Source organism: Diabrotica undecimpunctata, chromosome 5 (assembly GCF_040954645.1).
Source record: "Diabrotica undecimpunctata isolate CICGRU chromosome 5, icDiaUnde3, whole genome shotgun sequence".
NCBI classification, from domain to species: Eukaryota; Metazoa; Arthropoda; class Insecta; order Coleoptera; family Chrysomelidae; genus Diabrotica; species Diabrotica undecimpunctata.
In genome coordinates this window covers 50,357,211-50,385,021 of record NC_092807.1, presented here as the reverse complement: position 1 = coordinate 50,385,021, position 27,811 = coordinate 50,357,211, and the positions used below count along the sequence as shown (strand labels likewise).

At 32.5% G+C, this 27,811-nt stretch overlaps 1 protein-coding gene across 1 annotated transcript in view; it reads left to right on the top strand.

The window, feature by feature from the left end:
- Nucleotides 1-27,811, top strand: part of Ephrin (ephrin) — a 259,839-nt gene that overhangs the window by 60,057 nt on the left and 171,971 nt on the right. The gene's annotated exons all lie outside the window — the stretch shown is intronic.

Sequence of the window (27,811 nt, the reverse complement as noted above, 5' to 3'; positions counted from 1 at the left end):
GCAACACCTACATCGTCTGAGTCATCCTCTAATACCCAAAAACATAAATCAACCTCACCCGAAAAAGTGAACACTTACCTCCAAATAAAAATACATATATGAATTCCCACGAACCCCAGATAACTTCGAACAAAGCAATCGGAAAAAGAAGAACCCTAGAAGATGCAATCACGCCACCCACCGAAGAAAACTTTGCAAAACCTAAGCTTTAATTAAAGAAAAAAACCAAAACTGATGACAAAAACTTAAGAGATGAGATACCAAATCTCCAATCATTACTAGAACCAGTTAGAGAAGACCAGAAGACTCTCACGCACTTAAAAAGTTTCTAACGGAATTACATCCATACTACATCGACAAAAGAATGAAAACCAAAAGCACCAAATTAATACGAAACAGCAAATACATAGGTTTACTCCCTGCAGTGACATGCAACATTGTCGGAAGAAGAATCTGACCCATAGGTAAATAATTCCTCTAAAGAATAATAAGATCACTGTTGACTTCATGTTTGTTCCATCACATTCAGGTATACAAGGAAATGAAGAAGCAAATGAACTAACCCGGTTAGCATCCTTTAAATAGGACTCCATTCTTATTAATAAGGTTTCTTCTGGTGACTTCAAGTCAGAAATAAAATATAAAGTGTTGAGTACGTGGCGGAATAAGTGTGGCGGATAAGAATAAGCATCGCAAGGTAAACTCAAGGAAATCGAACAATTTCTGAAACCGTGGCTCCAACCCACAGCGAATAGACCCGACCAAGTGAGAATAGCGCGTTTGCGGCTGGGACACAGTGATTTGACACATAAACGCCTCCTTGCGCGGACTGTGTACATTATCCCAAATAATATAAAGGAAGCCTTAGGAAATAGTTAAAACAGTTGACCACAAAAAACATCGAAGCTTTCGAGATGTGGTGCTATAGGCGCATTCTCAGAATATCATGGATGGACCGCGTCACTAACACGCAAGTACTCCAAACTTTAGACAAAAGATGCGAAATTCTAAATGAGATAAAAACTAGAAAGATGGAATACTTGGGGCACATTGTGAGAGGTGAAAAGTACGAACTTTTAAGAAATATCATGCAGGGCAAAATTAAGGGCAAAAGAAGTGTGGGAAGAAGAAAAATATCGTGGCTTCGTAATCTACGTGCATGGTTCGGGTGTAGTTCGATTGAACATTTTAGGCGCGCTGCTAACAAAGTCGCAGTGGCCATGATGATTTCCAATCTCCGCTAGGAGTGGCACGAGAAGAAGAAGAAGCCTTAGGAAAAAGCATGAACATTAAAAAACACAATAAAAAAAGTAGACGACTTTAAAATGGTATTGCCAATATGGCTGAATTGCATTCCTGGGACGACTTTATTGTAAGATTCATTTAATTACATGAAATTAACTTGAGAATACCCGTCAGAAAAATCATAGCATGTGATTCGTCTTTAAAAAGACAACCACATGCAATGATGACTGTAAAATTCTTCTGTTAGTGATTCCATAGTAAATCATGGTGAAAATAGTGGTATTTTCTTTTTATCGATTTCCTACTTTAATATGGGTAACCAGATCCTCCTGCCTTCTGCCAAGTAATTAATAATATTAAAAATAGAGAATTTGATAGATCTCAAATATGTTAACACTTATGGAAAAATGAACATAGGGTTTAATGGAACGATTCAAGCAGAGCCCTAAAACAAACTGATGGTAAAAAGACAAAAATAAAAGACGCGGCTCTAATTATGCTAAATGAGAGCAATTGCGTCGCAAATTCGTCGGCAATATGCAGTAGGATCTATTTACCTATAAAAAAGGAGGAAATCAATAAAAAGAAAATATCACTATTAATAAGTCAATAACATCGAGGATATATCATTTATGTTTTTAAATAACATAGATGTAAAATCAGAGTTTGAGTTCAAGAAAGTTGATTTCTTGAGGATGTAATTGAATGAACTATCTTACAATAAAGTCGCCCCAGGAACGCAACTCAACAATATTGGCAATATCGTTTTAAAGTTGTCTACTTTAAAATTTATAATATATGTCTGAATTGCCAATATGAATGAGTCAGATAAAATTAAATTATTAGAAGAATTTTTCACCAAGTAACAAAAAATAAAATTTGTTTAATTTGTTAATGTTTTGTATTTTGAGAACGATTTTCTAACTGGAAACCGAAACGTTAAAAAAAATTATTTTAAACTTAAATTGTGGCTTATTCCCAATAAAAATAATAAAATGAAACGTTTAACAATGTATAATTTATAGTAAATACTTATTAGTATTTGCTAGAAATATTTAAAAAAAACGGAAATATCCGAAAATCAGTTTGTTTACATGCAAGATGATCGGCAAATGTAATTTTTAGTATACAAAAAGAAAAAAATCACTGAATGTCAATTTTATGAAATGATTAGAATGCGAAAGCCAGGAAGACGTGGCGAAAGACAGTTAGACGGGCAAAGTCTATAACAGAAGAAATATAATTTAGGGACATCGAAACTGAAGAAATTATAATGATGATATTGACGATGATGATGAACAAGTCAATTATTAATATTGTATTTAACTATTTATCAAACTCAAATTAATATGTTGTAGTATCATTTTAACTAATAATTGTCATATTTTGCTGGGACTATAATATCAAATTCCAGATTATATTCGATAACATTATCAGCATACTCAAAAAAATTATATGGGGTTAAGAGCTTCGGGCACTTCTAAAAATACGGCGAAATAAAAATCTATGACACGGTTTGTTGGTAATAATGGTATTAAGAGTTGCATATTACCACAAGGCAACCTTTCGAGATCACAAGAAATAGTAATTTTAACGTTAAAGCGGTGAGAGCAAGTTTCCAGTCCAATGTTATGTTAAAACGTATCTTTTGTTTAAATTACTTCACTGAAGCCGTTTAATTTGAGTTTGTCACGTGAAAACATATGTTCCGAGTCCCGTTGTGTATATAATGTTAAAATTAGTTCCTAGTATATGGTCTTATGCAAGTGTCAATAACCAGATACAGTGTAAAATCTGTACCTCGTGCTACATCCTGGCCCTTAGGGTATATACTTTTACGTTTTGCGTTTTAAACATACGTTACTTGTTTATTTTTCTAGTAAGATACTATAATACTGGATATCCTGAAAGTCTTAGAAAAAATATTTAATTACTTTGAGGTGTACATTTATATTATATCACTAAAAATTACAAAAAAGGTATCCATCATTTATTTAAGATGTATGTATTTTAATTTTTTATATTATTTTTAAAGAAGAATTTCAAAAACAAACAGGAAAAACACTAGACAAAAATGAGAAATGTTTGAAGATGTAATATTTAGTAACGCCAAAGAAATATGTTTAAATAATTATGATACAAATATTTACAGAATATAACAATAAAACACTGAAAACTTTGTTTTCAAAACTTCATAAAATAAATACAAAATTTATTATAATATCTTATCACTACAGCTGTTTCGGCAGAGTGCCTTTCTCAAGTGATCCATTTTTGGTATGTGTTTACACTTTGTAGTCTTTAATTGAATAGGTTGAGGAGGGGAGAATTGTTTGTAAGTTGATCATTCAGAATCGTCTGTATTTTTTAATTTGTTAATTTCCATAGATTCTAATAAAGATAGCTTAAGGCCTTTATTTAGGATGTGAAGAAATTAAAAGAATGATTATGATCTAGAAGGTGAAGTGCGTATGTAGAATCTGTTTTTCTATTATTGAAAGCCCTTTTATGTTCTCTTATACGTTTGTTAAAAGTTCTACCAGTTTGACCGATGTAAGTTTTTGGGCAGTCGCCACAATTAAGTTTGTATACACCACTGTGCAAGTGCTTTTTATTTTGACTCTATCATGGCTTTTTATGATTGCTACCAATTTAAAGAAGTACCTACCTCGAATTCTGTAGAAATTTAATTTTATCAAAATGTCGTGATTTACACAATCAAAAACTTTGGCATAGTCATAAAAACAGTGGCAGTAATGGCAGCAATGTTGTTTTCCATGAGAAAGGACAGAAGTCGGGCTTTTATAGGTCTCTTAATAATTTTGGATAGTCTGGTAGTAAGACAGTAGGTCTATAGTTGCAGCCATTCGATTTTTTACTACTCTTATGAAGAGGAATGATAATGGCTGTCTTTACACACTCTGGAAATATACTTTTTACAAAAGAATCATTAATTAGTGAGACCAGGACTTCCAACACATTTTTGGTAGATTTGAAAAAAATTTATGGATAGTTCTTCATCATCATCACTACAGGAAAATTTGCTCTAAAAACTATTCATTGTGGATTATTTTAGATTTATCAACTGGTCTTATAAAGAATGAATTCGAGACCTTTTTTATCCGCTTGTCGCATTATTTGTCAATTTCTGACTAATCATTATGATTTCGGTCGTGGCGTGCTCGCTAGCTTCAAGCGAAGGGATACTCTATTCAGTACAGTTGTGAGAGTTGTCTAGTACATTTGGTTCTGGTACAATATTGAATTGCGAAACGTGAGTCCACACGTAAGTTGTCACAAATCTTCAGGTTAGATTCAGTTTTAAAATATTGATGTAATTTATAATTGGGAGTGATCTACTAATTATGTTTTCTGTATATTTGATTGATATAAACTTATTTTTTACAGATTTTTTGAATATGAGTTTTGAAAAACAACAAGCATATCTTGAAAAGCTTCCGTTTCTTTATACCGCAAATCTAAAGGTGTACATTGGACAACAGCCACCTGGCCCATATAAAGTTAATACGAGCAATATTTCCCTCGTTCCTCGCCTCTGCAGTCCTATATCTGGTTCTCACAGAAATGTAACAATGGACAATTTTTTTATGAGCCTTCGCTTGCCCGATCTTCTTTTGAACGAACGTCATCTGACTATGATAGGCACTATCAGAAAAAACAAAAGAGAGCTTCCACTTCAATATACTGATCCTAAGAGACCAGAAAAAAGTATGTTTGCTTTTAGAGAAAAATGTATCCAAAGGAGGAGTAGATCTAGTTGATAAAATGTGTGGCGCCTACAATTGCGCTCGAGCCACTCGCCTTTTATTCTGCAATGAATGTAGCTGCTATTAATTCATTTGTAATAAACAAATATAAATCTAATGAGATAGATAAAATGCCTAGAAGACATTTTCTAGAAGCTTTTGGTATGGAACTAGTAAACGATCATCTGCAACGTCGTTTTTTGAATAAACGTATTTCTAGATCAATTAGGTCAAGAATAAAAGAAATTTGCCATATTGAAGAAGGAATTGGTTCAGCCCCAAATCCACAACCTAATCGTCGCGGTCGTTGTTTTTACTGTAGTAGACAAAAAAATAGGCCAACCAGATATATCTGTCAAAAATGCCACAAATTTGTATGCTTAGAACACGCAAAAGTGTATTTGCTCCGACTGCCTACAATATGGTATTTCCGAAGATAGCAGCGAAGATTGACTTATTTCTGTTTATTCATGTCTCTACTTTGCGCATCTCAAACATTTGTTTTTTATTTAGTCTTTGTTTAGTTTCTTAGAAATAGTTGTTTTGTATTTGTTTAATTTGAGTTTTTGCGGTTTATAGTACTCAAAATGTGAAAAAGATATATCTGTTAACTTTTATTTTCAAAGCGTGAGTTTAAATCTAAATATCTAAAAGAACAAATCTAAAAAGAACAATCTAAAAGAAGACAAATAATTTAATCTTAGTAGCAAATTCAAAATCAAAGACGAATGAGTACAGTATAGACAGAAGAAGCTCTAAGAAAAGTCAAACAATGATAGAAGCAACTAAACGTTATAATTATGACAATATTCCAATAGAAATTAATGGATAGGTAATTAAAAAAGTAACTTACCTCATAAGTAGGAAGCATAATAGCGTATGACGAAAAAATTTATTTAGAAATAGTAAAAAGAAAGCTGTGCGATCAATAAAACCATTCTAGACAAAAAACAAATACACCTGAAAACTAAATTGAGAATATAATAAGCGATAGAACTATCAATAATTATGTTATGTACGTTATGTTAGGGAAAAATTGATGTTGGGATGAAACTCATAAAGACAAACAGACGAGGCAAAAGAAGATAATACAGGCCAACGAAAAGTTCAGAAAATAGAATAAAATAAGTGGAAGCAAAAAGAAATAAAGTTTAGGAGAAATTAAATAATTGTTGAAGGACCGTAAAGCATAAGAAAAGTGCATTTAGAGTTGAATTAGGAACCTTTCGAGGTCTATAATACAAGCATATGAGAAGAAGAAATTAATTATTTTCTGTGCAGAATACTATATATATATATATATATATATATATATATATATATATATATATATATATATATAAGAATTACTGGATATTAGTGACTGTCAATATAAACAAACAACACAGTTTATTAGGGTTGCATTCAGAAAATTGGCCGGGATGTTAATGAAACACTCTTATGACTTTTCGTCTAGCTTTCGGAATCGTTTTGTTCCTTTTTCAAGACACTATAATAAGAAAAAAGTGTAAATATTTATAAAATATCACAAATCTTCAGTGCAACTTACTAGTCGTTGAGATTATTTACAAAAGCATAGACACTCAACATTAATAACAACACACATAAAATATAAAATAGTGGACAAAATACATTTAAAATTCTTTAAAATTTAGGTACAAGTAGTAAAAATTTTGTTGTCATCTTTTACTAGTGTGTTTTAACTCTGGCACATAGAGAACAAAAAGAAAAAATCCTATGATTAAAAAGTAATTAGGTGTATTTAATATCATGTTTCTTTTTAAGAAATACTAGAGGCCCATCTTAGGTGATTTTAATTTTTAAACCTGTCTTAATGGTATGCAACATGTTATGCATATAACTGTAATTTGTGTGGGTACGGGTACAGGTAGATATTAATTTTATTTTGGATGTTTTTCCAGTAAGTAACAATAAATGTTGCTCAGTTTATCTATGTCTGACTTTTTATTGATGCAAGATGTACTTGATTTTATGGAACACATTTCCAAGAAAACACGTTTTGAATGGTTCTTTTCCTTTGCCAAAATACAGGAATCCTCGAAATTAAATTCATGTTTCAACGTTAATAATTAACAAGGAAAAGACAGTTTTATTTCACGTATAGGGAGCTTGCGCATCCGTTTATACGTATTTCAGCCCAATAGGCATCATCAGAACGGCTTTCGCAAGCGCTCTGAACGTGAAACAATTCTTCTCTGTCTTAGGAAGCAACTATAACATGGCTTCGTATAGACGCAATGTAGCGACATCTGATAATAAAATCGTAGACTAATTTTCGAAACCAAATTCAAGAATTCCGCTTTAATCTGTGCCTTCTAAGAATTGCAAGGCAAAAACAGACGTTGATAAAGGTGTTAAGAGAGACATGGGGAATCTAAAACTTGCATTCCACAACATATCTTTTCAACTAAGCAAAATTCTTAGCGAATTGGTTTCTAGTACTCGTACAGAGTATATCGAAATAACAAGGAAAAGACAGTCAAGATTTTATTTAACGTATAGGGAGCTTGCGCATCCGTTTATACGTATTTCAGCCCAATAGGCATCATCAGAACGGCTTTCGCAAGCGCTCTGAACGTGAAACAATTCTTCTCTGTCTTAGGAAGCAACTATAACATGGCTTCGTATAGACGCAATGTAGCGACATCTGATAATAAAATCGTAGACTAATTTTCGAAACCAAATTCAAGAATTCCGCTTTAATCTGTGCCTTCTAAGAATTGCAAGGCAAAAACAGACGTTGATAAAGGTGTTAAGAGAGACATGGGGAATCTAAAACTTGCATTCCACAACATATCTTTTCAACTAAGCAAAATTCTTAGCGAATTGGTTTCTAGTACTCGTACAGAGTATATCGAAATAACAAGGAAAAGACAGTTAAGATTTTATTTCACGTATAGGGAGCTTGCGCATCCGTTTATACGTATTTCAGCCCAATAGGCATCATCAGAACGGCTTTCGCAAGCGCTCTGAACGTGAAACAATTCTTCTCTGTCTCTAATAATTAAATTCATGTTGACAGAACATGCATTAACGTTGAAACATGAATTTAATTTCGAGGATTCCTGTATTTTGGCAAAGGAAAAGAACCATTCAAAACGTGGTTTCTTGGAAATGTGTTCCATAAAATCAAGTACATCTTGCATCAATAAAAAGTCAGACATAGATAAACTGAGCAACATTTATTGTTACTTACTGGAAAAACATCCAAAATAAAATTAATATCTACCTGTACCCATACCCACACAAATTACAGTTATATGCATAACATGTTGCATACCATTAAGACAGGTTTAAAAATTAAAATCACCTAAGATGGGCCTCTAGTATTTCTTAAAAAGAAACATGATATTAAATACACCTAATTACTTTTTAATCATAGGATTTTTTCTTTTTGTTCTCTATGTGCCAGAGTTAAAACACACTAGTAAAAGATGACAACAAAATTTTTACTACTTGTACCTAAATTTTAAAGAATTTTAAATGTATTTTGTCCACTATTTTATATTTTATGTGTGTTGATATTAATGTTGAGTGTCTATGCTTTTGTAAATAATCTCAACGACTAGTAAGTTGCACTGAAGATTTGTGATATTTTATAAATATTTACACTTTTTTCTTATTATAGTGTCTTGAAAAAGGAACAAAACGATTCCGAAAGCTAGACGAAAAGTCATAAGAGTGTTTCATTAACATCCCGGCCAATTTTCTGACTGCAACCCTAATAAACTGTGTTGTTTGTATATATATATATGTTATAGTGCAAGTATTGAATATATATTAACGGGTGGCCTGCCAAGACTAATTTCTCGTATCCATGATTAGGTACAGGGTTGGATTAAAGACACCCATATACTTACAAAGATTTATCACTAGTTGCTTAATAGTTTCGAAATGAACAAAATTAGGAATTTTGCTGCCCTTTACTTAACCCAATTTTTTTCTTCCTGTCTTGAACTGTTCGTCATCGCTTTCCCGCGTTATTTAGTTATTTAGTCCATGACATTATATATATATATATATATATATATATATATATATATATATATATATACAGGTATGGAAAAATATCTGACCATAAGGCATTAAGACAACATCAGCCTTCTGTGGCTGCAACCTTTGTGGTGTTATGCTTTAAAAGCTGAATGATTTTTTAACGTAATTCGTCTAAATTTCCGGTACGTTCATCCTCATGCCGGTAAATTTGTAGCTTCACATAACCCCATACGAAAAATTCCAAAGGTGCAAGATCGGAAGAGCGAGGTGGCATTTTTATGGTACCTTTTGTACTAATATCTGTCTCTGGAAACGTAATGTTTAAAACATCTAACACCTCCCGTGCATTGTGAGCTGGACAGCCAGCTTGCGGCAACCAAATTTCATCCATAATAATAGGCAATGCTCGAACTGCTAGAATTACGTGATTTTTTAAGAGATCTAGGTATTTACGATGATACAAAGTGCCTACAATTAAAAAAGGGCCAATTACGTTGTCACCTAATATACCAGCCCAGACGTTGACTTTTTGACGGTATTGTGTTTTGTAAGGAACACATGTGCATATTTTCTGTAGAGGGCCCTACGGTAACAGACGGATTGTGATAGCCAGTTAAAGAAAAAAAGATTCGTCTGTAAACAAGATTTTTTTCATGAAATCTTCGTCACGATTAGTGCGTCATCCATCATGTCCTCACAAAACACTATCCGTCGCTCATAATCAGCAGGGAAAATTATTTCGTTTGTCACCTTCTCTATTCTCGATCTTTCTGCTGCTCTTTTCCAGAAATCCATCTTCTTTTAGTACCCTGTCAGATTACCGAACGTTGGCGATCATATTTGCAATAATAACTTTATTTAGGGCAACTCGAAAAGGATTAGCGATTGTCTTTTGATACCACTCTTGGAGATTTCCAGGATATTCTTTGGCCTCTTCTTCCCATAATACAGGGCAAGATCTGGTGATCGTGCCCTGTATTATGAGGTGTAGAAGGTTATACCTTTGGATGTCTTATTACATGGACGAAATATTGTAACTTTCGAATTTTTATTGTTTTTGTTGTTTCTGTGCTCGTTTTCATTCGGTTTAAAACTATTTCATTTGTTCCTGTAAGAGTTCAGCTCTACATGGCATACAGCAATATGGAGAATATGTAACAGCGTATTTTAAGGTTTAATGTAATATATTTATGAAACACATGTTTCAGTGACCCTGTTTATAAGCATTTGCAACTATTTTTCATTGGATGTAACTAAAATCGTGTCGACTGCGTATCTGAGATTGTTGACACTAATTTCCATTATTTTAATGCCAGCATCTTCAGCTAAGGCTTCTTTGAAAATAAATTCGGAGTAGATATTCGAAGTGTATAGAAATCCATCTCTGTAGCTGTAATTATCTGTTCTGTTCTTGCGTATGTTATTATACTATTTCCTTCTGAAATGTTCTGGTCCCAAAAGATACTATTAAGCACAGAGATGGCTTGTTTTGCATGCGTACTTCTTTCTTTTATGACAGTAATTACAAATTTGCACATGTATAAAGATAGAAAGATAGATCATAGAAATGGATAAAGATCTATTGCTTACTTACATGAACTTACGGTATATGGGACAATCTAATGTTGAAACAATTGATCCTCAAGATATTACAAAATTTGCCAACGTTAACAACATGTATCTAGAAATTGGGTTGACGCAAAATATTAATGATTTAGGCGATGCGATTAATTAAAACAGGATTTTTACGAAAGATGCATATGCGTTTCTTGACTACAGCTTGTATGGAAATAAAAAAGAAATGATTTTGCAGATCCAGTCATGGGCAAGATACACCTTCTAAATAAAAGTAGCTTTAACAGTTGCCAAAGTATTTTACCGAGAATGTCTGTTTCCCCGAATTTGTGATCCTCAAGACCTACAAACAATGCCAAAGATCTATGACGAATGGAGGAAACTTCAACAATATCAGTATATTCCAATTGAATTCGAAAATCTGGATGAATTATATTTTAAAGTGAGACAAATATACTATTTGCTAATTTGAGCGACTTTGCATTGTCTGTGTTAACTTTACCTCGTTCAAATGCAAGTTGTGAAAGACAATTTTTAAAAGTAAATTTAATAATATTTTTCTGAAGCTATTTTCTTGTGGCATGTTAAAGCAATTACGATTTTAATGGGAATAAGCCACAATTGAAGTTTAAAATAAGTTTATTGACGTTTCAATTTCCACTTCAGAAATCGTTCTCAAATTACAAACATTAATATATTAAACAAATTTTGTTTCTTGTTACTTGGTGAAAAATTCATCTAATAATTTAATTTTACTTGACTTATTTATATTGACGACTTTAAAATGATATTGCCAATATTGCTGAGTTGCGTTCCTGAGACGACTTTATTTTAAAATAGTTTATTCGATTACATGAAATCAACTTTAACTCGAGAATTCCCGTCAGAAAAATCATAGCATGTGATTTGCCTTTAAAAAGACAATCACATGCCGTAAAATTCTCCTGTTAGTGAATCCATAGTAAATCATGAGGAAAAACCATGGAAAAAACCTCATAATACTTTCCCGACATGGTAAGTATTTGGTCTTACACTCAGTTTACTCTCAATAAATACCAAACTCTGACCATGTTTATGTTATTAATCTGTTATATAAAAACATAAATTATGTATGCTCGATATGTTAATGACTTATTAATAGAGGTATTTTCCTTTTATTAACTTCCTCTTTTAATATGGGTAACCAGATCCTACTGCTTTCTGACGAGAAATTTGCGACGCAATTGGTCTCATTTAGAATAATTGGAGCCGCTTCTTTGATTTTTCTCTTTTTACCATCTGTTTCTTTTAGGACTATACTTGAATCGTTCCATTGAACCCTATGTTCATTTCCCATGCTTGTTTACATATTTGAGATCTATCAAATTCTCGATTTTTAATATAAGACTGATGTTCACTTATTCTAACATTTACTGGTCTTGATGTTTCACCTAAATAAAAATTCTCGCATTCACAAGGTATTTTATAAATAAAATTCTTTGTTCTTTCTTTTTCATTGTTAGGTTTAGTTATAATATAGGATATATATAGGATAAAATATATCTTAATGTGTTTGAATTTATTTTCTATCTTTTTAAGTTTTCTGATAATTCTTTTATGTATGGTATACCATTTTCCTCTTATTATTCCTTGTGTATGCTGTAGGATCTCGGTCTAAGTTGTTCTGTTCTATTCGCTCAATTGTTGAAAATTCCTCATTTGTAAACGATAAAGGATTATCATTTTTTAATAAAACAGATGTTAAAAAATGTTTCTCCTCTAATTTTCGTTAGAACAAGTAATTTTGGCCCTATCGTATAAGGTTTTAATGATTCCCTTTTTAATATTAATGCTCTGATTTGATTTGTAATTTAATAAAGAAGAATTGCAGAAACCATTTGGTAACCGACCCTGTGTATGGCAGTATGAATTCATGCCAATCAGTTTCTTAAATCGTCAAAAGGGTTGTGTCAATTTTACACTGTCAACAAACAGTTATCAAACCAATATGGACATATGGCATAGAGCTGTGGGGCTGTAGTAGTAAATCTAATATTGCTATTATGGAAAGATGCCAATCAAAAATCATAAGAGCAATTGTTGATGCACCCTGGTACGTAACCAACCAAAGAATCTATGAGGATCTCAACATCTCAACAGTGAAAGAAGTATACCAGCAAAAGAAATTACAATACATTCAAAAAGTGAACACACACTCCAATCCATTAATTTCCGCAATACCATAACATCGAGTTGTCAGAAGACCCGTGATTCTCTCACTGGAGGGGACCACATCACGCCAGAACCAAGGGACAGGACCTAAACTCATCACATTAACTTATAGAATACATTGTTAAAAAAAAAAAGGAAATAATGATTAAAACTATGAATGCAACACAATTTTACAATAAAGAAGCTGATGATGAACTGCAAGAAGTTGAGTTCACATTCACTGAATAGTGAATATTTTTTCTACTTTGTCAATTTTTTGTTCAATGGAATATAAGTAAGTACAATGATCCGTACTATAAAATACGATAATTTGAACTGCCACATACGATTTTCTGACTATATATATATATATATATATATATATATATATATATATATATATATATATATATATATATATATATATATATACTTTTTTGCTGTTTTAAGTACAGATTCCGCTACATTAACCTGTGCATATAATGCCTGTTACGATGTATTATTGAATGTAGAAATCGATATCATTCGATTGTTATTATTTATAGTCGACTGTGGTTTACCATTGAAAAATTTAGTTTGGTGAAATCCCAGTCAGTTGGCATAAGAGTTGAAATCTGTTTAATTCAGTTCAATTTCGTTATAGATAATTTAATACTTTACAGGGATTAGGGCACATTAGAATATTTTCATGTGTAATAGCTTTAAATTGGTAAAGGTTACTGATCGTAGGCATAATTAAATAATCTAAATGATTTAGTTTGAGTTTTGATCTCATTAGAGCGGCTATTTTCAACTAAAATCGGTATATTCCAAGACTCGATAAATATTTCTTATGCGCTTAGTCCCTTTGGCATTAATTAGATTGAAACACTCGATTGAGAATATTAACACATATGCTTGATAACTTTTTCAGAGTTTGTTTCTTGAACGCTGGAATATAAATGACACAAAATAAAAGTTTTATGCTAAACATTATTTGCTTTACTGTTTTATTAGTGCCCAAAACTCCAAAAAATATATGAAACTCGAATTAATATTAGATATTAGCCACTTGATAGTTTTTCTACAAACTGTATATGTAGTAGACTTCTTTAATATTCGGAGACAGAGATTCTTTGTAAGGTTTACTAATTTAATATCGCAAGAAATCGCAAATAGCAAATACGAAAAACTGAAAGTCTGGAAGAACTGAAAGAACAAATTACATTCTTGAAGAAGACGACAGAACCATGTGACAGAAAAAACTAGGAATTAACATATCAGCAGCATGTGGAGCATAAAAAAAACACCAGAAACTTACAATAACTACAAAAAAAGAAATGGAATGAAGCACAAAAATAAAAGATGATTACTGGCCCCTTTTTTCTTCAAGAATTTAAGCTGACTTCTTCGAACTTCAAGGGTAGATAGTGAAATTTGTTAGGACACGCGAAAAATAAGTGAGCTAAGAGAAACAAATAAAATAGACTTATTGCGCAGTAAAATTTGAAAAAAGTATCTATTTATCTATCTATAGCCCAGAATCTATTCATATGCCTTTCCCGCTGTCTCAAAAAAAATGTCTACTGAAATTGTGAAAATTGAAAAACTGTGGTTCGAACTACTCGATAACCCAATTATCTATTCATGAAATCTGGCTCGTAAATGTTCTTCCAGCGAAGAGTTGATAGAAGCTGTGTAGGTCTATTTTGCACAGCAAGACAGAGAAGAGAAGAAGAAAAAAATGTTTTAAAGGTCTAGGGTCATTGTAGGTTTGTATAAATGTATCCAATTAGGAGAAGAGTCTGTTGAATCATAAAATTCTTTGACTCGCAACTTTGAGTTTTTCAATACCTACTAGTATATACTTTTAAAAAATAAGAATCTGATTATGTTTCTCTGAAAATGTTTTAACTAATATCATCCTTCTTGAATTAACCCAAATTGTATTCAATATATTGAAAACTTGGATCTTTCTAAATTAACAAAACACAATATTTCTTTAATTAAAAAAGTTTATTTTGAAAATTGGATCTGATCTGGAGTCCTAAATGTCAGTAAAGCTTTTATTTAATAATTGTGGTTTATTCCAAACCAGATATTTGATAAAAGTTAGAAGTGTTCAAAATAAAATACTTTTCAGCATTTTTGTATTATGTTACTGACAGGACTTTAATAAATATGAAAATTTAACTGTTATCTTTCATATATATTTGTTAATTTGAAGATCCTACATTTCTGTAAAATAGTAGAATTGCTGAGCATACAGTATTTTTAATATATATTATTTTAAATGGGATCACAATAAAGTGCATTAAATATATATGTATTTTTTTCTCCCTGGGCCCGTCTGATCTCTGATCTCTGTTATCACTGGAGCTAAAGCTTATTGTGTTTGGTGGTCATTGTTGTTTCCTACACCCATTCTAGAATTTTTGTACTCTGTGGAAGTTTGTACAGGTCTTTTGATTGGTGTGTTCTAAATACACCAGGGTCTCCTCTTGGTTGCCCATACAGTTTTTGTCTTTTATGGTCCAGCGTCTCGCAGTCGCATAATACATGTTTTACAGTTTCTAGTTCCTTATCACAGAGTCTGCAGTTAAGGTCTCTATTGTAAATGGCTATTTTATTCAGGAATTCACTTATTGGTGCATTAAACATTCCTGTTACTTTTTCAGTTTGTTCCTGCCAATATAAAGCAGTTCCTCTTTTCTTTTTCTACATGGTCCACCAATGAAGATTTTTCCATGTGTTTATTTTGGGATTCTCTCCCAATATCGCTTTAAACTCTCTTTGATCCAGTTCTTTATAGCCCTGCGAACAACAGCCTTTGGTATTCCCAGAGTTACAGCCGGTTCGTTTGATTTGCTCGATGCTCTTTTTGCAAGTTAAGCAGCTTTTTCGTTGCCTTTGACGCCTTAATGTTCTGGTACCCAAACAAGCTCAATCTTGTTCCGGTCTCCCAGTTCATTCAGTTCTTTGATGCAGTCCCACACCAGTCTAGACGCCACTATCTGACACGCCAGTGACTTCAGTGCCGCTTGACTCTCATAAAATATATGGTTCTGCTCTTTTTCCAGAGCTTTCTCATGATTTATTTTTGCGCGTTGCAGTATCTCATATATATCCACTTTAAAAATGGTGTAGTTCCTCCCCAAGGGAAAGCTTTTGCTAGTTATTGGATTTTTGGAGTGTATTTTTGGTTATAGTATCTTGTTTCTCCATACATTTCTCCATACAGTGCACCATGTTCAGTTTTAATCTCCATTTCTTCCCATACATACGCCTGACCCTCATAAGTATTGTAACTGCACTGATTGTTATTTTTTTTTAATTGCTGGTTCCAAGTAAGTTTCGAGTCTAATAATGAAGTGTTCCAAGAAAATTGTCTACTAGAATAGTAAATGAATAATAAAGTAGTTGTTTCTGGAAAATATAGTGTTGATTTAGGAAGATCAAAAGTCCCCAAAACTTCATAACAATATCATCGGTTGTTCTTGTATGACAATGTTGCAATTAGTGAGTAGCTGTAACTCATAAATTTTATTTAATATTTTTAATCATTTTTTGGGCATTTACCATTATACGAGTCCTAGAGACTAACAAAAATAGCAATAGACTTCGTAGATATACATGCAACGCAGCCTTATCAAGAATTATTGCGAACCCATACATCTAGGAGTGAAATAAACTCTGCCCAATAGTCCAGTACCCCGAAGTATTCTCTCAAGGTCGCGTGCTGTAGTACAGTCACCTTCAATCTCCAAGCACTTCACCACCCCTTGCAAACCCTTTTATCTTGGAGAAAGAGGTACTCTCAGTTGTTACTTCGTTATGGTGAAGCCGCTTTGTTTACGAAGTAGCGTTGGACACTTTTCTTTCGTCATTTTTAGTACGTTTTGTGTGTGCCCAATAAGTCCAGTATCCAGACTGGGCTACCATAGTATGTGCTACTAGTCTAATACCAGAAGGTAAGTTAGGATAAACAATTGATTTCTTGTTCTTAACTGAGTAGCCACATATATTATTCAGACAAAAGTAACTAACCATCATCCACATGATTTGATGGTTCTCTCCGGACCATCGGTATTCCAAAGGATATTGCTTTCTTTTTACCTGTTAACCAAGTCGCAATGCATCGACACAAGTTCGACAAACAGTACAACATATGAAAAGTACACATTTTCTACAAATTCGGTAATATGTTGGCTCTGTTTTACAATCACAAATATAACAAAACACATTTGATTCATTTTAGAACAAATAATAAAAAAAAATTTATCTTTTCATACAACACGACAGTAGAATTAAAACGTGACAACTGACACGCTTTCTGTACCTTCAGTGTCGACTAAGCTTATCATCAGTATACGAATACTTTCCGTCATAATTAGTAGGGTTGCCAAATATATCCAGATAAACTTTGTCGCCGAGTAAGTACTTTATCATTACTTTGAAATAATTACTTTTTACACTCATCTACATTTACATTTCTAAACAAGTTACAACAATTTCATTACTCGATGATCAAACCTTCGGTCAATTCGGCATTTATGCAATCTGTTTAGCAAAAAAAGCTATACGTGATAGGAAAAAAAAACTCAACGGATTTGGATTCAGCGCCCAAAAATACAGTAGAAAAACAGTTTTGTTTTTAGACATCAAAAATCTTTGCAGTGTTATCTGAAAACATTAAAATTTATCGGAAAACATTTAAGGGACTACCGTACCACGTGTCTCGGAGCAAAATTTCCTTTTTATCTTGCTACTAAGTATAGTTTTAAGGAGAATAAGCTGAATATATCTTTTGTAGTATTTTAACCATTTTTACACAATATCTAAGATTTCTCTATGATTCTATACCTAATATACATCGCATGAACTATATTTCAGAAAAAACTCATTGGTCACAACATTTATGAAATTTTTTGTAATAGATATGTATAAAACTATCTCTAGAATTGTGTTTAGTAACTGTAGTATATAAATGTTATGGGTAAACCCCGACATTGGGTAAAACTAGTTTTACCCGGATACTTTGCGTATTATTCAAATTTGCTGGATAGAAAGCAAAGCAGATTGATAACTTCTTGATATCTTGACTTATCCGAGTTATTCTAGATATATCCAGTATCAAATGGATAAAGCAGTCCTTTGGTATAAATAACACTACTTACGTGTACATTTTATTTGCTTTCTTTCGTTTATTAAGAATCTACTACAGAATTATTGATCAAAAGATATAACTAAGCATTAAGAACTTGATATAACAGCCATAAAAATCACATTCGTTTTTACTCCAAATTAGAAAAGGTTATTTATTTGAACAGGATAATATAGTATTAGCCAGATAAATCCAGAATATAATGAAATATTCACAAATATGAAGCTTTATCCACTATGCTTGGATAATTAATTCTAACTCTATCCGGGTAATTCTAGTACTATCCGATATTCGCGTTTTAACTGTAACATATATAATATGTACTTAGTGGATTTTCTTATAATAACATTTGCTTTTTTATTTTCAGGTTCGTACAATATTTCTTCTAAGTGGTAAGTTTATAAACTTTTCAAAATATCTTACACAAAAAGCATACACGTTTGATTTTTTTAATGAGAAGTCTTCAATGTTACAAATTTTAATAGATTATATATAAATCTACTTACAACGTTATCCTACGTCTTCCGATACCTAGTCGCCATCTATCTTGATCCGGTCCAAAGAGTTTCTTCTGGTTCTCGATCTTTTATTTCCCGGTTAATGCCTTCTCTTCAGCTCAAACGAGGTGCTCCCCTTTTTCTTCTTCCGTGTGGAGTCCACATTACGATCTGCTTGGAAAGTCAATTTTTGTTCATTCTTTGAACATCTCCGTATCATCTAAGTTAATAAGTTACTATACCATCTACTATTATTGTGAGTTGTATCATCACGATTTTTTCTTCATATTTTTTGTTAGTTACTTTATCTAATCTAGATTTTCCTGCTGCATTTTTCTAGAAATTTATTTCTGTTACCTCGAGTTGTCCCTTATGCCTTTATTTTAGCGATCAAATTGCGCTACTGCCTTCGCTTCTGACGATTGTGTTCTATATTTTGTGTTTATTGCTATTTGAAATCGATTGATCCCAAAGAATATCTTTGAGCAGGTGACTGCTTTTCTTCCTTGGTTGTTTTCCTCATTATAATTCCATAACCTCATAATCTTGTGAAATTACAAGTTAGTCATCTGCAAATGAGATTGTATATTTTGTATTGGTATTACTATCCCATTATTGTATTAATCGCTCTCCCATGTTTTGCATATGCATTGAAAATTTTTGAAGGTTTGTTCCAAATATATTTTAAATACGGATGGTGACGGATGATAGACCATTCGGTACGGAATTTCTAGTATTTACTCTTGCTTTGAATTCACCATACAGTTGTTTTATCGCTTTTATTAAGTTATACTTAAGGTGGTTTTTTCCAATGCTTCCCATAGTCTATTTTGGAGTATGCTGTCATAAACTTTTAGTAGGTCTACATCTACATATTATAGATGTATCCCTTGGTTGACGACCATTTTCTTTTCCATATGTTGTGTAATGTAGAACAGGTGATTAACTGTTGATTATACTACTCTGAATCCAACTTCAGTTTTCACATCTTTGTTGTTGTTGTTTGTTTGAGTTTATATGACTGCGGACACTAAATCCATTCGTCAATCTTACAATTTTTACTCATTTTTTCATTAGTCATTGTTTCTTATACAATCTTATCCTAAGTCTATTACTAAGTAGTATTGATCTCTAATACATAGTCTTTTTTTTTGGTAATTTGTTTCTAGTTTTTGTTTTCTATTAGGTGCTTTTTAGTTATTTATATATAAAATAGGTGATGAGGTCCTCAGAGTTCCACAGCAAACTCGTCTACAGCTATCAACTTAATTCAATAGCTACTTTACGGTGTACTATCCAAGTTCCTTTTTTTTTTATTTTTTTTTTATATATTCTAACAAATTACAAAGAAATACTTACTCTATATTTACAACTACAATTTGAGTTTAATATCTAAATATTCGTTTTCTATTCTTTATCAGTTTTCCATAATATTTTCTTTTAACCCAGTTTGTAACAGCAGTGCCCCTATAGTTATCACATTCATCACTTCTGCTTTTTCTTATGTATAGTTTATGTAGGATGTCTGCCACTCGTCTAGGATTTCTTGTCCATTAATGCAGTTCTGGAATAGTTTGGCTAGACTTTCATGATAATTTTTAAATCGAAATTTAGGTGTTGCTACATATCATTTGAAAGTTCTTTTAAATGTTCATTCGGATATATATATATATATATATATATATATATATATATATATATATATATAACAAATACTGGATATTATTGACTGTCGATATAAACAAACAACACAGTTTTATTAGGGTTGCAGTCAGTAGGTTTGGCCGGGATGTTATAGAAACACTCTTTTTACTTTTGGTCGAGCTTTCGGAATTCTTTTATTCCTTCTTTAAGACACTGTAATTAGAAGAAAGTGTAAATATTTACAACATATCTCAAATTGTCATTACAACTTACTAGTCGTTGAGATTATTTGTGTAAACCTACGACACTCAACATTAAAAAAAAAATTTTAAAAACATTTTTTAATGTTGAGTGTCGTAGCTTTACACAAATAATCTCAACGACTAGTAAGTTGTCATGACAATTTGAGATATGTTGTAAATATTTACACTTTCTTCTAATTACAGTGTCTTGAAGAAGGTATAAAAGAATTCCGAAAGCTCGACCAAAAGTCAACAGAGTGTTTCTATAACATCCCGGCCAAACCTACTGACTGCAGCCCTAATAAACTGTGTTGTTTATATATATATATATATATATATATATATATATATATATATATATATATATATATATATTATATATTATATATAATTAAAAAGTATTACTGTATATTATTGTAATATAATAAATATTTTCGATGTATTCTCGGCTAAATCCGTTGCTGTCAAATACAATTTATATTATCTATATTGAACAACAGTTTCAGGGGTAAATACGGATATCGATAGATTGGTAAGAGTTTAATCTTTATTCTGAGATACCAACCCCACTTTTATTAAAACTGTAATTTAAGTCCCAAGTTAGTATATAGCCAAATATAGTATTAAAATGTATAAATTCTACAGTTGTGAATCTACCAACAATTTTATTAGTTATTTTGTTAGCGGAAAGAATAGCTCGTAGCACTTTAAGATATACTTCTCTCTTAATAATTTTCCTTTAGATCAATTTTGTATCTGGAGTTTATCATATACTGGATCTTTTAAACATTAATTTTTCAACCTACCTTGGTTGACACAGAGTTTAATATACTTGACAACTATTAGGCTTCTTTTAGACTCTGATATTAGCAGGATATCGTTAACGAAGCGTATGTGGCTTAATTTTTCATCAGCGATATTGATTCCTTCAAGCTTCTTAAACATATGTATATTTGGCATTATTTATTTCGCGTACGAACTATATTACGCACAAATTTTACAGTTTAAGTTCAAATTACTTAAAATAAAGAACTAAGAATTTATAACTAAGAAAAAGAATGGTTAAATGTTATATTTTGTCTGTACTTTTGTATGGAGCAGACGTGTGGACACTGGAAGTATCAAGCATAAACAGAATTGAAGCATTGAAAATGTGGATTCCAATAGACAGCATGAAAAACTAATGAGAAAGTACTAAGGAGGGTCAACAAAGATAGAAAATTGCTAAATACTATTAAACACTGGAAAATGTCATATTACCAGATGTACCAGACGATCGAGAACGATTCACAATAGTGATCGCCTACGTCTAATAATTATGATATGACACGTGAAGAAGAAGAACATAACTAATAAATGAAAAAGTTATTCATCAGCATCATCCGAATCTTCAGTTTTATTAGCATAGTAGAGGCAGTTACTTCTCAGTCTACGAAGATAGTCCTACTAATCCACAGTGAGGCCTTGAAACTTGTCCTCAAAGTTGGTTCGTGCATTCACAGGGCTCGTGGTAATCTCCGATTAGGCTTTTTCCATCTTCAAGAGCTCAAATGCACTGTTAACTTGAAACAAATTAAGTTCTCTACAGCGATGAGCTGCTCAACAAACCTTCAGAATCTCGGCTTATTGCATCCTAGACGAAAACAAAGATCATTGTGTTTTCTATGGTGTTGTTAGAGCGAGAAAACTTGCTAGTAGCGCTTGATGCTGTTTCCAATCAGCAATAGCATTGTGAGGAAGATAGACGCCCCGGCGATTCTTGATAAAAGTGGAACTAGGATTTACGGAGAGCGACATCAGCGATGACCTGCTTTATGACGGTGGCGTTACCCGCCTTTTTAAAGTCTACGGGAACTAACTCAGACAAAAAGTCTGGTTGAACCTTCTTGACTTTCTTCCAGATCGTGCTCTAGGTCTTTGCCTTCTTGTTGGGGAGGAGAGCACATACTAGAGACACGACATATCCTCCTTGAGCTCATGAATCGTTTAGAGCAGACAGGACTTAAAACATCCCTCCATGAACCAATTCTTCGACTTTGAGAGCCTTTTGAGGTTGTCCCCAGTCCCAAAAATGAGGATAGTTAGAGTCGTCCTCATTGTCGCACAAAATGACCCTCTACGCATAAGCAGATTCACAGGGCTTTTAGTACGAGCAATAGTGTCCTGAACACAAACCTGATACAATAGAAAAAGAGTTTCTTAATATTGTTCTGAAGCTGTTGTCTTGGTATCTTAATGCAATTTACTATTTTTAGTGGGAATAAGCCACAATGTTACTTTAAAGTTAAGTTTATTTGATGTTTCGATTTCCACTTCGAAAATTTTGAGAACGATCTCCGAAGTAGAAATCGAAATGTCAAATAAACTACGAAAAATTCAGTAAATAGAAAAGAGGAAAAACGAACAAAAGATTATTATTAGAGGTTACATTAGCGAATAAACACAGGGAAAACTGATTGACTTCGCTGTCAGCTCTTCGGCAAAGGTTCATTAGTGTATCTATCAGTTTTCGGTGATTTTTTGACCTAAGTTAAAGTTTTCGAGGAAATTGTTTTTCGTGGAAGTAGTTAGTGAGATGTTATGTGTTCTCTACTCTTTTGTATGGTGTCGAAGGTTGGACTTTGACGGATACACTTCTCAAGACACTGAAAGCCTTTGAAATCTGGGTGTATCGGAGAATCCTACGAATAAGTTGGGTGGATAGAGTTCGTAACGAAGTTGTTTTGCATCGGATGGGAAAAGTTACGGAAGTCGTCAAAACAGTTAAAAATCGCAAACTTGAATATTTTGGCTATGTTATGCGCCACCCAGAAAGATATAATATACTCCATTTAATAATACAAGGCAAGGTGAAGAAGAGGGCCAGGTCGAAGAAGAACGTCATGGCTTAGAAACCTGATAGATTGGTTTAACAGATCCTCTGCATCTCTTTTCCGAGCTGCCGTCAACAAAATTACTATAGCCAATTTGATAGCCAACGCTCGATAATTGAGCTCGGCACATGAAGAAGAAGAAGTGGAAGTAGTTCTTATTGGAAATAGTTTCGTGGAAATAGTACCGATTCCTGTCGTCTGTTCTACAATTAGATAGTACATAATTATTTTGTTTTGATCTACCAAATTAAACTCTTTTTCTTAGTCTTCAAATATTAAGACCAGTTGGTTGTTGTATTTCACTTTTATGTGTTTGCGTAAGTAGTAAGTGATCGTTTCTACCATTACTGTATCTGAAACTGAAACCTTCTTGTTTTTCAGTTAATAGAAATCTAGTTTGGGTGTCTTGTTATTATCTTATGAATAATTTGTATACGTAGGAGAGAAGACTGATCGGACAGTAGGTTTTAGGATCTGTGGGGTCGTCTTTCTTATGTATGATTAGAATGATGGTATTGTTCCATGACGTTGGGATTCTTCTAGTTTCTAAACATCTATTAAATAGGACTTTAATAATGTTAATTAATTTTCTTTCTCCTGCTTTAATACTTTCAATCACAATGCCATCTTCCCTGGGCTATGTTGTTTTTTATTTCTCTAATTCCTTTTAAATTTCTGATTACGTCATTTCCGGTATATCTTGCGAGTCCTCATTGCAACTATTCGAATATTTGTTACTTCATTGGTGCTGTGTTTTTTATATAGCATACTATAAAAATCTTTAATTATTTGCCTTATTTTTTCGTTTTATGATGTTTGATATTTCTGTGCTTATTCGTTTGTAGTCTAATATATATTTCTGTTAGATTCGTCTTCATTTTTCAATAAATTCTTTTGTGTGTGAATTCATTCTATCAGACGTTTATTTATTACAACGACTATTCTACAATTTCTACAGCGTGTTTCAGAGCACTTACATTTGCTTATTTTGTTATTTATTTATTTCTACTTACGCATTTAGAAGTATTTTCTGGGGATGTCCACTTCGTTAGTCATACGCATGATAATGACTGCAACGTATGTATATTATAATACGGTCTAATAGCTTTCCACATAAATCCAAAATCAGGATACCATCTAAACAATCTGGAAAATTGGCCAAGACGATGGCAGTTTAAGGTAAATAGCACTAAATCGATCTATATAACATTTATATTAAACAGTTATAAAGACGACACACATTATCGGCTAAATCTGGTCAAATTCTAGGTATTCACGTAGACATGCGTCTACAATGGAAAAACATTTCTGGTACAAATGGCAACAATTAGGTATACTCTGTGTCCGAACTCCTAGAACAGACTAGAGACTCATCGTAATCATTTAGCCAGCGATTATCTTTTTATCCATATATTAGAAGACTCATATCATTAAGTTACTCACTACTGGGTATAGCTCTCCCTGGGTAGGTTACAATAAATAAATGAGGTTAAACAAATTATTGTACATCTTATCGAAATATTTTTATTAAAATGTTCTAGACTATCAAAGCTTCTCCCAAAGTCTATGATGGCGTGGACAGGGATACATAGTACTGATAGCTTTCTTCAATTCGTAGTTTTACTAAGAATTGCACAATGCACAGGTTCTCATCTTCATTGTTTGAGAAATTTGTTTTTTCTGCAATTATCGAAAATAGATCCTCCTTGAAAAACATTTGGACATAAGTCAATGGTGACGAAATATCAGTTACATTACTGCAAATAGGTTCTGGAATTTCAACTGGATAAGAAAACTCTGGAGCCCGTAAAATAGTTTCGAAACACAATTCAGATAACTGCCTTAATCTGAGCCTTCTATAAATTGCAAGCAGAAATCGTTAGCGAATTGGTTTCTTGTACTCACACAGAGTAGATCCTAATAAAATGAAAAAGACAGTAAAGATTCCATTTCGTCTATGTATCTGTTTATACGTATTTCGCTTTAATAAAGCTCATCAGAACAGTTATTCATAGGCGTTCTCAACGTGAAAAATAGATCTTTCCTGATCTTAAGATTTAATATCAGATGTCGCTATTGCGTCCATTTCGAAGCCATTTTATTGTTGCTTCTTAAGACAGGAAAGATCTATTTTTCACGTTGAGAACGCCTATGAATAACTGTTCTGATGAGCTTTATTAAAGCGAAATACGTATAAACAGATACATAGACGATTTGTACATGAAATGGAATCTTTACCGTCTTTTTCATTTTTTTCATTTCAAAACTCTGGAGAGTTAAAATTAAAATCCATTTTCTGTCGTTTAATTTTAACCTTCTTAGATACAGGTGGTAACGGATCCGGCATATTTGGTTCTAATGAAGTCAAAGAATTGTTTAAAGCTCTTAGAATAAGCTCTTATAAATACATATTATTATCAAATATCGTTTTAATTTCCATATTGTTTTGGTCATCATTTTTTTTCCAAAACATCCTCTGTATCTGAAGTATCGGAATCGTCGGTCTATTGGTGGTAACATTGCGTTTATATTCATTGTTCGTTTGGAATACATTCCTAATTCGCGACTTGCCATCTGAAAACAAAAGATAAAAAGTTAATTTATCCATTTATTCATACCACTTTGTTAGGCAATGTATATTTTAAGATACCACTAAAATTTGGTTATAACTGAGAACCCGGCAATGTGTCTCTTAAGATACATAGTTTTAAATGAGACTTCATACAAAAATTATTATAGAATATATGGAACAAACAACTTAATATTATATCTCAGTAGACTTACCTTTACCAATATATACAGGTATCAGCATACTAAATCTCTAAAAACTTTTCAATAAACACTGTTTACATGTGATCAGTTAGTTCACTAACCTAAAAATTGCAACATGCTAGATTTACGTCACCTGTAGAAAGTTTGCAATAGACCTTATAGATGGCGACTCGCAACGAGTTATAAAGGAAGAGTGTATTTAAAGATACATTACCAAAAACTGTTATCAGGTGCCACCAATCACGCACCTCGATGTGCATCGCCCTTCCTTCTGGAACTTATAATTAAATTTAATTGGTTGAGAAATGAAAAAGTTTGATATAAACGTTAATTTATGTTTAAATATGGGACATTTTCGGATCTCAAGTCAGTATGGTTTTACCCGTCTAGGGTAGCTCCCTAGAGCACTTTGCTCGAAGGGCTCTGCGAATTTTCTAAGACTCTGCAGCTGAGTTTTTTTCTTCTTAGAAAACCTGTGTTTTATTTCTACAAAAGTAAATAAACCATAAAGGCATTGTCTTTTTCAAGACAATGCCACAATAAGAGCGTACCGGCTAACTACGCAATATTGCAACATATTGCGCATTGACATTAATAAACATGGAAACTTGCACCAAGATGCTATCGACTTTTCATACGTTTATTAATTACACCGGAGACGACAAAACTGGCATAATTTTGAAGAAAATACGTTAATACATACATACAATAGATATGTATCGTTAAAGATACATTATCAATTAATGGGTTAATAGCATTATTGCTTCGTTTCAGTCTTTAAATACCTTTTATTCAATAAATATTTTTTACTTTTAATCTCTCATAGTGTGTCAAAACCTTTTAATCAAATTTATTTTACGTAACAGCGTTATTCTCTTATTTGCTTTTTTATATTCTGTAAAATTACTAGTTCTGCAGTTTACATCTTAAGCCAACGACATCCTCTTAGCGTTGAAAAAGCCGATCCTGTCACAAAATATCGCCGTTAATAAACGATTAATAACGAAACCACCTTGAGAGTAATTAAAAGCTTTCGGATTATTACTTCTAAGTTTGTGATATACTATCTGGTAGAAATATTTCTCCGGGAAATTATTCTCGAAAATTTTATAATCAGCCTCCGTATCGGATTACTTTTATCCCTAACCCGTATTAATTATAAGTTTTTGCTGTAGTTCCGCCTGCAGCCTTTTTTTCCTTCCAATTTTTGCCTCTCGAGGCTAATTGTTTTTCGTTTTGCCATCAGAGTTCGTCGAGTTCCTTTTTTGCTGGATATTTTCATCACTTCATTGTTATGGGGAAAGTAAGGGCTAATTTGCCTTACATTAAACAATCACTTGATTTTTTACGACCGGATAGTTTTTGCTAAGAAAAGGGTAAAACTGAAATTTTTTTGTTGAATTGGCCGTTTACTTCAAGGAATAAGATCTCTGTCTTACATTATATTAGATGTCTTATAAATTATATCAGGATATCCCGACGCTTTTTTCTAGATATTTCCCCAAAATTGTGTTTCACATATACAGTATTTGCCAAAATAAACAGTACCGCCTGAAATTGCCTGAAAAGTATCGATGTGTATAACAAGACGGTCCCCAGTAAAAATGTAATGTTACCAATTGTTAAGAAATCTTATAACACTGCTACTGCGTTGTGTCAGCGTAAGGGTTCTTCCGGCCATATGAAAAGAGTTTTTCCCAATCATAATCAAGGACGCGTTCTCGATTAGATCTAGCACGAATCAGATCTACAGTCTCTAAAGCGAATCCTATGACGTACTGCATACATAAACTGAATGTCAGTAAAACATCCACATATCCCACTATATATTTGTTTGATATATTAT